The sequence below is a fragment of the Strongylocentrotus purpuratus genome, unplaced genomic scaffold (genome assembly GCF_000002235.5).
Source record: "Strongylocentrotus purpuratus isolate Spur 01 unplaced genomic scaffold, Spur_5.0 spur5_contig_852, whole genome shotgun sequence".
NCBI lineage: Eukaryota > Metazoa > Echinodermata > Echinoidea > Camarodonta > Strongylocentrotidae > Strongylocentrotus > Strongylocentrotus purpuratus.
Genome location: NW_022145560.1, coordinates 610,953 through 625,000, shown reverse-complemented (window position 1 = coordinate 625,000; position 14,048 = coordinate 610,953). Strand labels below are relative to the sequence as shown.

The window sequence follows — 14,048 nt, the reverse complement described above, 5'->3', positions numbered from 1 at the left end:
CATTCATTTTAAAAAGATGTTAGGTTGTTTTTGTTTTTTTTAAAGGTAAAGGCCAGTATTGGAAACGCCCCAATTTCAAAAAATGAAATGGAAGCTCTCATTACCAATCATGTGAAAGAATATGTTTTGACTAATACATGATGATAACAAATTTGCCGGGAAACCGCCTACTAATTCATATATTTGGTAAATTTGTTTCTCTCATGGTCTGTGAGAGATATAGGGTAGTCCCATATACATCTTTCTGTGTATAGTGCTTGTAACTTTACGAAGAATGGGCCAAATTTCTTATCATTTTGATGATTCCAGAACCTTGCAAGTGCTAGATGCTAGATGATCAACCTTTTCTAATCGATTCCACAACGTTTCTTTCACAATGCAATCGCATGACCATAACTGGTCTTTACCTTTAAGTGGTATATTGCCCTTTGCAACCGACCAAAAAATCTTTAAATCCACGGTTTGCTTTAACCCCAAAAATACAAAATATCAGTTAGAAGAAAAAAAAATGTATTAAAGCATTCAAAACTGAGAAATATTAGCCCAAAGAGGGAGTTCACAACAACAAAAAAGTTGGGAAAAAAAAAAAAAAGATTTCCGACCGACCGACCCATGTTTTGGCACAAATAATGGGCAATACAACATTTGTTTAAAGGCCTTATTCAACGATACTCTCGCGTAAGACAATTAAAACTTTTAACTCATCGTAAAAAAGAGGTATGGAGGGGGAGGGGGGGGGGGGAAAACACTCGGTACCCCAAAGCTTCGCGACTCGGAAAGTATAATTTTATCATGTCATTCTGGAAAGGAAATAGGGTTCTATTTCATTTTCACCTTACCTTTTATGAAACTTTTCATTTTCGAAATTAAGAAACTTGAGAAACACAAACATCTTTAACAGAGAGAAAAAGAGAGTGAGTGTTTTTGTGAGTGGGTGTGAGTATGTGTATGTATGAGAAAGGAACATAGAGAGAGAGAGAGAAAGAGAGAGAGAGAGAGAGAGAGAGGAGAAAGAGAGAAAGAGAGGTGAAAGGAATGAAAGGATATTAATATTAACTGGGTAGACAGACATGGCAATCACTTGAATCTCACCCTTCTCGATATCTCACACGTCTAATTTTGTCATTTTTCTCTTTATGTTTTGCATCATCGACTTCCCCATACTTTTTAATTCGGATTCTCAAAATATCCCTACTTGATGATACGTGTTACTTCGGTCACCGGATTGACCCCATAGACTCCTGATATTTCTATCAAGATGGTCGACTTGAGAATCAGGAAAAGTGTATTTTGTATTATGTTTTGTTATTTATCGGTGACCGTGAAAATAACTGCATGTGCAGAGACACATTTTCCCTATTAATAGCAGGCGAAGGTGTGAGACAGAGCTGTCGTAAGAAGTGCGTCATTTGGGGCTGTCGATAGACAAATCTTAAAGGGAGTGTTTCATAACGAGACTGTATAATTATGTCTTACCCGTGGGCCAACTCGGGGCTAATCGACTAAGGACGACGCGACCGCAGCATTCACGTGCATGCAACATACGCGAAACCGAAGCGCGGTCTGTTTCGCGAACCCTAGCTCGCTGACCCAGTTAATGAAGTCCATTCGTTAACGTGTAGTTGTCCAAAAGAAAACGTAGATGGGGTTAACCAGTATTTCCCATGATACACTCCCTTTAAAGGGGGGGGGGGGCTCCAGGGGTGTGACCAATATTCCGAACAGGTATAGCAGAGAATGTTCAAATTCGCCCACAAAGGAAAAAATACTTGTTGTAGATTTTCAAATCATCAGACGGATAATCACAAATCACATCCCCGCCCAAACTAAATCTTATCTTTAGGTGAGGCAGGGATCACATCCCCACATACACATTTAGGGGTGTCGTGGCCGAGTGGTTTTAGACACTTGACTAGAGATGCGAAGGTCGAGGGTTCGAATCCCGACACGGCACTATAATATCATGTAGCAAGATATTAACATGCACTTGCTACTCTCCACCCAGGCGTTATATGGTGACGACTCTGGGACAATTTATTCGCTATAGTACGTGCTGGTATTAGCAATATAGATTGACGAAATTCATCAAAACTGAGTTGGCTATAACACCTGTGGTGCTTAACAATTGTTTTGAGATGAAAGCACATTTTTTTGTTAATTAGAGCAGTCAATTTAATACAGTTTATCCAAATGTAATTTCATTCTTTATGAGCATTGTTGGTGCCGTTTGATAGGAAAGTAACAAAGATAGTCCGCTCAGGGGACGATCTAACCGGCGGCAAGGGTGGGTTCTGAATTCGTAAGAAACTATTTAGCGTTGATAAGCGGGGAAGGGGGGCCGAGTTATGAGGACTATTTTGTTTCTTTTTCTTTTTTGCTCAACGGGGGTGGGGGGGGGGGACGATCACTATTCTGTTTACTCAAAAGGTAAAATTGTGGTTACCATCTTCTTCTTCTTTTTTGCCAGGGGTACATAGCCCATGCCACTTAATGGTAGATCTTCACGCGCTTTTAAAGGCTTGAAGTCTGGGGGCATTTTACGCTGGCTTTATATAGATAGGCCTATCGGAAATAATTACCCCAGCTTGAGTCTAGCGTTGCGAGAGTGAGGGGTGTCCTCATTTCTCCTACGCCACTCTCTCTCTCTCTCTCTCTCTCTCTCTTTCTCTCCCTCTCTCTCTCAAATGATTGTCTTTAATGGGCAGAGGATGCATGGGATGAAATCGTTTCTTTCGGCTATTTTGCTTCATTTCCGAAGTTTAATGTCACGGCCATCTCGCCGCCATTACAACGTGTTGGTAGCAGCATTCCGACCACGCACCATGTATAATGGGCGTGAGTAGTCACCAGCGCGGCAGAAAGATTGATGATTGCGTTGATTATTTTGTCAGAAAAGCAATTTAGTGCAAATCAGGAGATGAAAAAAGAAAGTGTGTTGATATGATAATGTCCTGATGTTATGTGAATTTGATGAGAAATGTATTGGAATTATCATTTTACGCGCGCGCGCTCTCTCTCTCTCTCTCTCTCTCTCTTTCTCTCTTCCTCTTTCTCCTTCTATCAACTATGACATGCTCTGAAATAAATCAGACAAAACAAAATCACAGATCTGCCCGGGGTGGGTGGGGGAGGGGGAATGCTCCATTGAAGTTCGTACGTAAACGAAGGTATCACCAAATATTAATTACTTCGGTCCAAAGCCTTGGATCACCACTATCTATCATTCACATGATTATAATTCGTTTCTTCTGGTAATCTCAGTGGTGGTTCTAGAGGAAGACTTAGGTGCTCACCCCCCCCCCCCCCCCCGCCTACGCACGAGACAAAATTGCTTCCACCCCACTCACCAAATTGTCTTGATGATAAATGAAAATAAACGAGGCACAAGTAGAAAAATGAATGTAAGTACCCCAATCCCCACCCAGCCCCCTCCCCAAATAGTTTTCTAGATCCGCATCTGAGTTTAAGCGAGGCACATGGAGAATATCAAAACAAGAACACCGACCCCCCCCCCCCCCCGACCCCCCCCCCCCATCCCCACCCCGCTTCCCCCGCCACTGAATGATTTGCCTTAAAGCTTATCAGTACTAGTTTACAAGAGAGATTAGATCGCCCCGCGAGGTCACTGGACAGGTGGTTATCTCATCAACTCAGCTCTCAGTTAACATTTTAAAAAAAGAGGATCATGGGGGACCAATGGTCACCGATTAGGCATTGTTTAATAACGTGAGGGCGCAAGTAGCGACAAGTAGTGCAGTGGGCCTTTAAACTGCGTCGTCTGATTATTCTTCACAATCATAGAACCGCCCACCCCTCACTCTTATCGATAGCTTGATGATATCGGTTATTTTAGACGCTCATGCAGCTAACAAACCCCAGAACTAGTTCGAAGACAGAGCGCGGTAGAAATTGAAGGAGATCGGTTAATTTCAGACACTTGGCTAATAAACCCGTAATTCTTTTGAAGACTATTGCACGACTTCGACCTTTTTCTTTTGTCGATTGGAGTTGTGTGAAAGAGCAGTGGTTCAATTCAATTAACAGGATAGGTCTTCCTCCCTCGGATTCAGTTTTTAGAGTAGAGCGGAACAGTTTTTTCGGAGAAGACGACGCGATCATTCGTCCGTCCTTCGCTAAGTTTACTTCAGCGGTAGACGGGGGTTCGTCACATTTCCTTTCAAGTGGTAAGTCATCTTTTCAATTCTTTATGTTTGTTTTATGTATGCACCAGCCAATGTGGGGAGCCTCTGGACAGAATTTTTAAATTCGTTTTGGTGATCCCCAGGCATTGGCCGGTTCTAAATATCATTATAATGTTAATGTTATATTATTTTGTCAACGTTATGATGTTTTCTATGTATTGTTATCATCTTGCCTGGAAATATTAAAAAAAAGAGAAAAAAAAAGAAGAAGATTCAGCTTGTGTAACTTTGACAAATAGCTTTTGAACAGTTTCTTGGTAATGGAAATGTAGAGTATATGAATATTCCTAATATTTATTATTATAATGTTTCGTAACGCATATAAAGCTAACCCTTATTCCCCCTTCAAAATCCCGTTATGCCAAAACACAGGAAATTCATATTTAACGGAATTTCACTTTCAAAAGAAGATACTTTCAGCTTGCCTAACTTTAACAAATAGCTTTTGAATGGTTTCTGGTAATGGAATAGTAGAGTATATAAATATTCCTAATATTTAATATTGTAACGTTTCGAAACGCATAAGCTAACCCTTATTCCCCCTTCAAAATCCCATTATGCCAAAACAAAGGAAATTAATATTCAACGGATTTTCACTTTCATTTTCTCAGAATCCCGGATTTGGAGAAAAAAAGCAAACCCCAAAAATATCATAACCTCACGATGCCCTAAAACGAGGAAAATAATATTCTTGCTTAAGTTTACATTTTATTTTTTTAAATAAAGAACAAACTATGTCTCAAAAGAACCTACGAAATTGGTGTGATTATTTTGTTTTTAATGGAATGCTAATTAAGCAATGGTGAATTCGGCGGTTACAGTGTATAACACGCCATTCCCTTGAGATAGCGAGCAAATATCACCGGCGGCATTCTCATTTCACGCTGCATTTATATTATCACAATGATAATAACACATTGCTGGGTCGATTACGTAATCATGCATGGCCACATAGTGTAATTATAACAATAATAATAGTGGACGTTTATGAATTTATGAAGCCGTGATCTACCAATTAATATTATCTCATTTTATCGGATTTGCAATGGGCCTCTTCCAGAACCAAATTAAGTTTTGAATGATTTTTTTTCTTCGTTTCTCTCACCTCAGAAAATCACAGCGTCTATATTGATCAAATGTGGCTCACATAATGACAGATTTTGTTTTTAGAGAACGCTAAATGATTAATTGTGGGTCTGCTTTGATCTGACAAGTTATAATAAAAACGGTAGGCCTATTTCAGTTCATTTCAAGAAAGAAATAGAAAAGAGGAGAGAGGGAGGGAGGCGAGGAGAGAGATAAAGAGAGGGGTAGGAGAAATGAGTGGGGCACAGAGGGGTTGAATGGTACTTGGAGATAGTGGGAAAGATAGAAAGAGAGAGAGACAGCCAGAGATAGAGATGGAGAGACAGAGAGAGAGAGAGAGAGAGAAAGAGAGAGAGAGAGAAAGAGAGACGAAGAGAGACAGGGAGAGACAGAAAGGGGGGTATAGATGGGTATAGTAGAGGGGGTATAGTAGAGAAAGACAGGCGATTAGAGAAATTAGAGTAACGTTTTTGGTATCGTTTTTTGTTTTTAATAAAAGAATCCATTTTCGCAGAAACAAAGAGACACTGATGGCAACAAAATGACTAATTACCTCTATCTCTGTAATCATCATCATTGTTTGTAATATACTCTGACGTATTAATTGGTTCTGAAGGGCGGGATGTAATTAAAGACCTCTGTTCGTTCATCCGTGACGTCATAATTACGTCCCAATAGGACAAAAAACACAAAACACTCCACTGCACAAATAGGACACCCCGCCAATTTCGTTAATTTGGCAACAATTCAATAACAAATTAGACACAGAGCACTCACAGAGTATAATTTGATATTTCAAAATGCTATTGATGTTGTTAGTTGTAATAGATTTTATTAAAAATTCCATATTGGTGAAGATTTTGGTAAAGATGGTGAAGATCTTTTATCTCCTCGTTATGAGAATGTAAACATGCGAAATGAGTATTATAATGTAGACGTTGATGATTATGTTAATCTTAACAACAACAACAATAATAGAAATAATAAGAATAATAGTAAAAATAATGACAATTCTATTATCAGAACTATCTAATTACTTAAATAAAATACATTTCTTGGACATTTGCAGTCGACACCGTTTCAAAAGGCATTATTGCTTCATAATCCACTTCAGTTCAGGTTCAATTTATTACTTTTTCCAAGCATAATAATATTACAATATTGAAGATAAGGTAAGGCTATAAGACAATTCGTCCTTGTTTTCACGAAGTGACGGTAGTGAGGAAAATCGTAACGCAAAGTGGATGCAATTTTTTTTCACTACCGTCACTTCGTGAAAACAGCGACGAATTATAAAACATATAAATTTCCTTTTGTAATTCGTAGAATTAAATTACGGTAGATTATGTGAACAAAATGTGTCAAAACCATTTTTCAGGTTGAGGTTTAGTTCGGTATTTATTAATTACTGACCGTCAACACCGGAATAAAGTTAAAAAAATAAGTATTAAAGGAAATCCAAGCTAAATTGAAATTCCATCTGTTTGATTTCATATGGTGTTACTATATCGAGTTTGATTTTGAGCAATGGTGTGTGTAGCGAGAGTGTGAGTCCACCCATTGGACGATGGGGAGGGGTAAGGTCTTCCCTCTTTCTCTCTATCTTTTCTCTCTTTCTCTATCTTCATTATGTTTCATCTATTATCTAAAGGCTGTGAGTTTAGTTTAGATTCGTTTAGTTTAGTTTTATTAATAATAGTTTCGTTTAATCGAGGGCTGTAAGCATTTCACGCTTCATTCCTCCTATATCATGTTAATTGTAAAAGTGAGTAAACTAATGTTATCCTATATATTGTTTATGTTCTATACAGTATGAGTATCATGTATTGTACTTTGAAACGTTAATTATATCACACTGATGGACATAATGTATGTTTAAATTATGTATTTTTGAAATATGATATAGTAATCAATAAATCAAATCAAATCAAACCAAACCTGTCATACTCGGGGAAATACAAATTTAAAAAGGTACCATTGGCACTGATAAGCTAGGCGGTGTGTACACTCTAAGAAAAAAGGGTGCAAAAAAGGGTGCAAAATAAGAGTTTGCATATTGCATGCATATTCATGATTACTTTCCACGTGTTCACACAAAAATACATTTATCATATGATTTGTTAAGCAAATTATGACAATGCACATCAATTTTGTGATTTGTATTTTCCTTCGGCAATCATTAACCAATAGATTATTTAGTCTGATCATGTTACAATTACATTCACGTTTTAGCAATATATATATTGATTATATGATTACTAACCAAGAAACATCATGCATGTTTAATATGTATTTATGTACGAGCAAATGTCACGAGTATTCCTCGATGATGGGTGCAGGATTGCACCTTTTAAAGGGTGCAGGATTGAACCCCTTAATGTGCTGCTATTGCATCGGTTTGCACCCCTAAAGAAGCAGGATTGAACCATTAAGGGAACTAACAAGTCTCCTAAAAGGTGCATTCTGGCACCCTCTTAAAGGGTGCAGGATTTAACCTCTAAAGGTGCTGCTATTGTTGTATCGGTTTGCACCCCTAAAGGTGCAGGATTGAACCATAAAGGGTACTAACATTTCCCCAAAAAGGTTCAATCTGGCACCCTTTTGAAGGGTGCAGGATTTAACCCCTAAAGGTGCTGCTATTGTTGCATTGGTTTGAACCCCTAAAGGTGCACAGTTGCACCATTTTTTCTTAGTGTGTAGGGAGAAACCCATGCGTCTTTGCGTCTTCTTTCTCGTCGTTATTGTCCTATTTTCTCTCTTTTCTCGCTTTTCCTTCCTTTTTGTTTTGCCTATTCACGACTCGATTAGTAAGAGAGTGCCCGTGTATAGATACTCCATTGATTGCGCGCACGTATGAAAGCAGGTGGGGAAATCGGCGGTAATTTCAGTCAAGCGAAAAGAGTGAATGGTTACGCATGCATGAAGTAATGATAAATTGACACTCACAGTCCTATTGAGAGGGTAGATCTTGAGTTCCGGGGGAAGGGGGGGGGGGGGTGGAGGGGGTGGTCTATAATTTCACTTGTCAAATTTCTTCGACCTCACTATCTGACAGATCTCTATATTAATCCGAGGATCTAATGGAAGGAGTTAGCTAAGGGAATTAAAGAAAATAAGGGGGCGGATCTGAAGGAAAGAGAAAAAACAGATTAACACACAAATGAAAAGAAGGAGAGAAAGAAATTAAAGAGATAATTAAAGAAAATGAGGGGGCGGGTGTAAAAGGAACAAGAAAAGAGCAGATTTAAAAAAAAATGAAAAGAATGAGAGAAAGAAATTAAAGAGATAATTAAAGAAAAGGAGGGGGCGGGTGTAAAGGAACGAGAAAAGAGCAGATTTAAACAAAATGAAAAGAATGAGAGAAAGAAATTAATGAGAGAATTAAAGATTAAGAGATGGGGAGAGCGATGCAGTGTTCTAAAGAGCGAGTGAATGAGTGTGTGTGTGAGAGAGAGAGAGAGAGAGATAAAGAGATAACTATATAGATATAGAGGGAGAGAATGATACAGAGAGAGAGAGAGAGAATGGAGAATTGACTGAAAGTTAAAGGGACAAAGATAACGGACAGGATAAGTTAGAGAACGAGGGAAACCGAATAAAATGAGGAGAGAGAGAGAAAGAGAGAGAGAGAGAAAGAAAGAGAGAGAGATAGAGAGAGAGGGGGAGAGAGAGAGAGAGAAAGAAGGAGAGAGAGAAAGAAAGAGAGAGATAAAAAGAGAGAGAGAGAGGGAGAGAGAGAGAGAGAGAGAGAAAAAAAAAAGGAGGGGGTATAGATAATCATAAAGAAAGAAAAGAGAGATAGAAACCGAAAGAAGGGTTCGGATTCCCCACCTCTGGATGATTATATGGCCAAGAAATAATCGAAATTTGAGTCCCGGCCAATTTTTGAATAATTAATTTCAAAGAGACCAACTCAATATCACCCTCCTATCAAGGGAATCTATTTCTCTGATCTTGAAATGAAGAAGGTGATGTTTATGCAATCATTTTCGTTCTACTTTAAAGCCTTATGATGGAAATAAAAATTACCGTAGGCAGGGGCTGAAATATTAATAGCTAAAGTGATAAATGCGTCCATTGAGACGTTGCCTGTGTACAGGGCGTACAAAGAAAAAAAAGATAAAACAATTTGTGGGAAATGAGGATGAAGGCATCATAATGATTGAATAGTAACTAACATGTTGTATTTACTTTTCTTGTATCATTTACTGATTAATTCAAAGTTCTATGGTGATTATTGAATATTCAGAATGAAAAATTGAGATTGTTGTATGAAATACTGAAACTCATTTTGCAATTAATATAGGAAATAATTATTATCATGGCCTTTAAAAAAAAAAAAAAAAAATCTGTTTTGGGCAAATCTTAGTTTGATACATCAGTCTCCACGGTATAAACAACTTATATATAATCAATGACAAATTATTTGTGCGTATTGAATTCCTCCTAACAAAATTGGGAGCCATTGGTATTTTGAAGAGGGTTTTGTTTTCCGATGATAGTTATCCTAGAGTGCAGTTTTCATAAATGATAACTATCCGGATATATAGTTGCCAGGGTATACTATTCTTAATATAGAGATACTTTCATGCAGACACACATCGCAATTATATCAAGGGGTGATCTTTTTGTTGACATACCCTGTAGTGCTAGCCACAGAGGCGGGGTATTCTATGATTAAGTAACCGCAGAAAGAATCATGGAGATTGGCGTGGTGTTGTCTCTCACTCATGATATTCTCTAGCGGTAATAAATTTGTCTTAATCTCTCTGCTATGAGCATAAATAGAAATTATGTTTTTGAAAGTATATTGTCATGAAAAGAAGGGTGATGTTCTGGGTGTGAGATGATGCTAATTACATCGTTATTAATTTTGGTTAGATTTGATGATTGATATAATGTAAACACGTCAATAATGATCCTAAACACCAGAAGCGTCATCAAGACGAGAGTATAAAGCCCCCCCCCCCCCCCTCATCTTTTCTTAAAGGCAAATACTGTGTACTGTCAAGGCTGGAAATATGTTCATTCCGTCGACGCCTTGCCGCCTTGCTCGTTTTAATTTTCATCAGTGTTCTTGTCAACCACCCCTCCCCCATCTCCCTCTCTCTCTCTCTCTCCGTCCCCCCTCTCTCTCTATCTGTCTCCCTCTTTCCCCCAAAAAAATGTCACATGTCTCTATCCCACATTAAAATTATGTATCGATCTATTTGTCATTTGACGATCTAGTATTCTAGTTGTTTCATACGAGTGTGGCCAGTGAGACCCCCCCCCCCCCCCCTTCACCAATCAACCTCTAACATGTCTTTATTTTGATATGGGAGAGAAAGAATGTCGTCCAATCGATCACCATCCTCAAAATAACTTGTTGTTGTATTTTTCCGAAAAATAATTTAATTAGAATTGAGTAACTTACATACAGTAATAATTCTTACCCATCAATGGATTTAAAAGAAATCTATAGGGAAAACAGCTGAATACACAGCTTTTTGAGAATAGAAGAGTTTGTGTTGGATTCTTTATTTTTGTAATAGCGCCATCTAGTGTTCCAATCGTCAAAGCGACCAATATTGACAATATTTTTTTCTCTTCCGCATGATTATTGCTGTACTTTAATTAGCTCTTTAGCTCTTGTTTATCATAGTTTCATGGTTTATATATAGTCAAACCTGTATATAGCGACCGCCCTGTGCATGGAAACACAACAAGTGGTCTTTCTAGACAAAATACAGCGCCACTTTAATAGACATGTAGCCTTCATAATTATAGAGGTGGACACTAGGACAAGTTTGATGTGTATGTTGTGATGACTTTTGAAAACATATTTTTGATGAAACAGTATTAATCATCAATTCTGCTATATAATATAACAATGTGTAATGATTTTAATTATTTGTATTTATTTTAGATCATGGACAGGTTACATATATTGATGCTTGTCGTCATGGTAACACTACTCGGTTTCTTTACATCGTCTGATGCTGGGCGTGGAGATGGATGCAGATACTACAGTGAGTATATCAGTCGGTGTGCGTAACAGTGTCTGCACGGTGAGACTAGGCTGACGTCATACTGCATAGGTTCTGCCCCCCCCCCCCATTCTCTCTCTCTCTCTCTCTCTCTCTCTCTGTCTGTTTCTATCTGTCTCTGTCTCTTTTTTTTCTCTCTCTCTGTATGTCTGTCTATTTCTGTATCTCCCTCTCAACGTGGGCCTTTCGCCATGTGAACGGGCGGAACATCCCCCCCCCCCCCCCCCCCAAGTACCAAGGGATGCGCACCATGCATATTCATTATTCAGATCTTTCATTTCTTGTCGATTAATTCATACTATTGAAAAACGTAACGTGAAGAAAAACTATCTGCAGGTAAAGTGGGATTAACGGGAAAATAAAATAGAACCAAGAAGTAATTAACTAGATTTAAAGGCCCACTACACTACTTGTAACTACTTGCGCCCTCTATATAACAAACCATGCCTAATCGGTGACCATTGGTCCCCCATGATCCTCTTTTTCTTATGTTAACTGAGAGCTGAGTTGATGAGATAACCACCTGTCCAGTGACCTTGCAGGGCAGTCTAATCCCTCCTGTAAACTATGGCAGATACGCTTTAAATAAAAATAAAATGGCAGGTTAAACTTTGAGGAAATCAAGAGAATGATACAAAATGAAAAATCAAACGCCATCTCGGTGATTTTTCTGTGTTGCTTTTTGTCATTTTCTCTCTGCTAGGTAAGATGTGTAAGTACCAAGGCACACGCTATGAACGCTGGGATACATGGTCAACCAAAAATTGCTACGACTGTACGTGCCTTGGGAAAGGCTACGGGTACAAATGCTGTCAAGAGTAAGTAAAAAAATATTGTACAGTTATTGACTGGCAGGGGGTGTAATATAACATTATTTGGACTGCTGAAGGGAGTTATATTTCCCAAGTGGTTATATTTCCCTTCAAGTCCAATGAATGTTATATACCCCTGCCATTCAATAACTGTTATATAAGATAGCCTTTATTTTATTTATTTTTTTTCGGGGGGGGGGGGTGGTGGAGAGGGGGTTCATATTTTTTTTTGCCCGAAATTTTTTTCATTTTTTTTTTTTTCGGGGACAATCAAAAAAGGAAAAAGAAGAGCAAACAAAAAAAAAACTTTTAAAAAAAAAATTTAAAAAATTGGGGGAAAAAAAAAATCGGGAAAACAAAAATGACCCTCGGTAATGGTGTAATGTGTTTCATTGGTGACATACAGTCCTCAAGAGGGCGACATGCATTGATTAAAATATATTCATTTCACCAGCTGGTAAAATATAATCGGACAGGAATATATCAATTGATATCACTTGACGAGCTCTGGACCAATCACATCTCGGTATCTGTCTAATCTATCTAATATAAACTATAGTTTATCTGACGAAAAACAAAATAGATTATACAAATATATCGTCTGAATCATGGGGAAGGGTGGACGACTATATTAGAAAGTTTTCGGCAACACTTTTTATTTTCCTTAAAGGGACTTGGTAACATTGTTGAGATGAGAGAAAATGGTGCTAAGGTAGTGACTTCAATGATAGATGTACAATTAAAGATAATCTGAAAGTTTGAGTGAAAAAAAGATTATTATTAATGATACAAATTTGGGAAAACTGATCTGATCGATTCCTAAATTCTCCCATCTATATAATTATAATTCAATTATATTTTAAGTGAATGTAAATCATTGCATTGAATTATCGAAAGATTATTCAAAGCGTGTTTTATTTCTTATCTTCATGGAAAACGGTTGGGAAAATCAAAAAGTTGGTTGGGAGAATTAGCTGTTCGAGCCAGGGTGTTGCACAATTCAGGATTTGTTGCATGTTGGAGGGTTCCTACAGTAAAAAGGAATATAATAAGTAACATTTCATTAAAAAAAAGAAAGATTTCTATTTATAAAAATCAAAACATAATTCAAGAAAAAAAAAATCATCACCTCCCCCTCCCCCCCCCCCTCTCTCTCTCTCTCTCTCTCTCTCTCTCTCTCTCTCTCTCTCTCTCTCTCATTAGTTACTGGCTACCGATGATCTTCGATGAAGACCAATGCGAGGCTGTTTGGGATAAGAAGACGTGTTCGTACTCAGTCCAACCCAGGAACCCAACAGACACAAAGCCCTGTGAAATATTCGCCGGGATCCTGAAATAGATATAGCGCCATCTATAGACAACTACTTTATTGTATTTCTTATTTCTTACAAAGCAGTATTCAATATTATTATCTATTTAAGGCTTCCAGGTGGTACAATAAATCAGTGTATCTGATATCTTTAGCGCAGTACCCGGATGACTGATCAATATTGTTTTCGTATTGCTCAGTCATCCGGGAACTTCAACTATTGATATGGATATCACACGTAAACAAAGCCATATTTACATAGGTAAGTCAAATTGTGTTTTTTCGCTAATAGTCAGCCTGATGTAGATAATAATAATAATATTATATGGCTTTTTTTTCGTGTGAAACAAGAATAAATTTACATAGCTCAAGCATAATGATTTTTTACCAAGATGGATTCGTCAGTGGTTAAAACACTGTTAAACATTATGTCATAATGTAAGGTACACAATCAGAGCACAATAATTTATATAGATAAATAGTGTTATAGCAGGGAGTTGGAAAAGCAATGTATCCGAGCACTAATTTATTTATCATGCTGATTTACAAGTTATTTAAAGATTGTTTTTTAAACCACTGTTATGATTGACGCGAGAAGAGGTTTTATACT

At 37.8% G+C, this 14,048-nt stretch overlaps 1 long non-coding RNA gene across 1 annotated transcript; it reads left to right on the top strand.

Moving 5' to 3' along the window:
* Positions 1–3,873: 3,873 nt before the first annotated feature.
* On the top strand, positions 3,874–13,545 carry LOC105438641. The gene is made up of 4 exons (XR_971030.2): positions 3,874–4,184; positions 11,197–11,299; positions 12,021–12,135; positions 13,333–13,545. It is a non-coding gene; the product is annotated as an uncharacterized LOC105438641 (long non-coding RNA).
* The last annotated feature ends 503 nt before the right edge of the window (positions 13,546–14,048 follow it).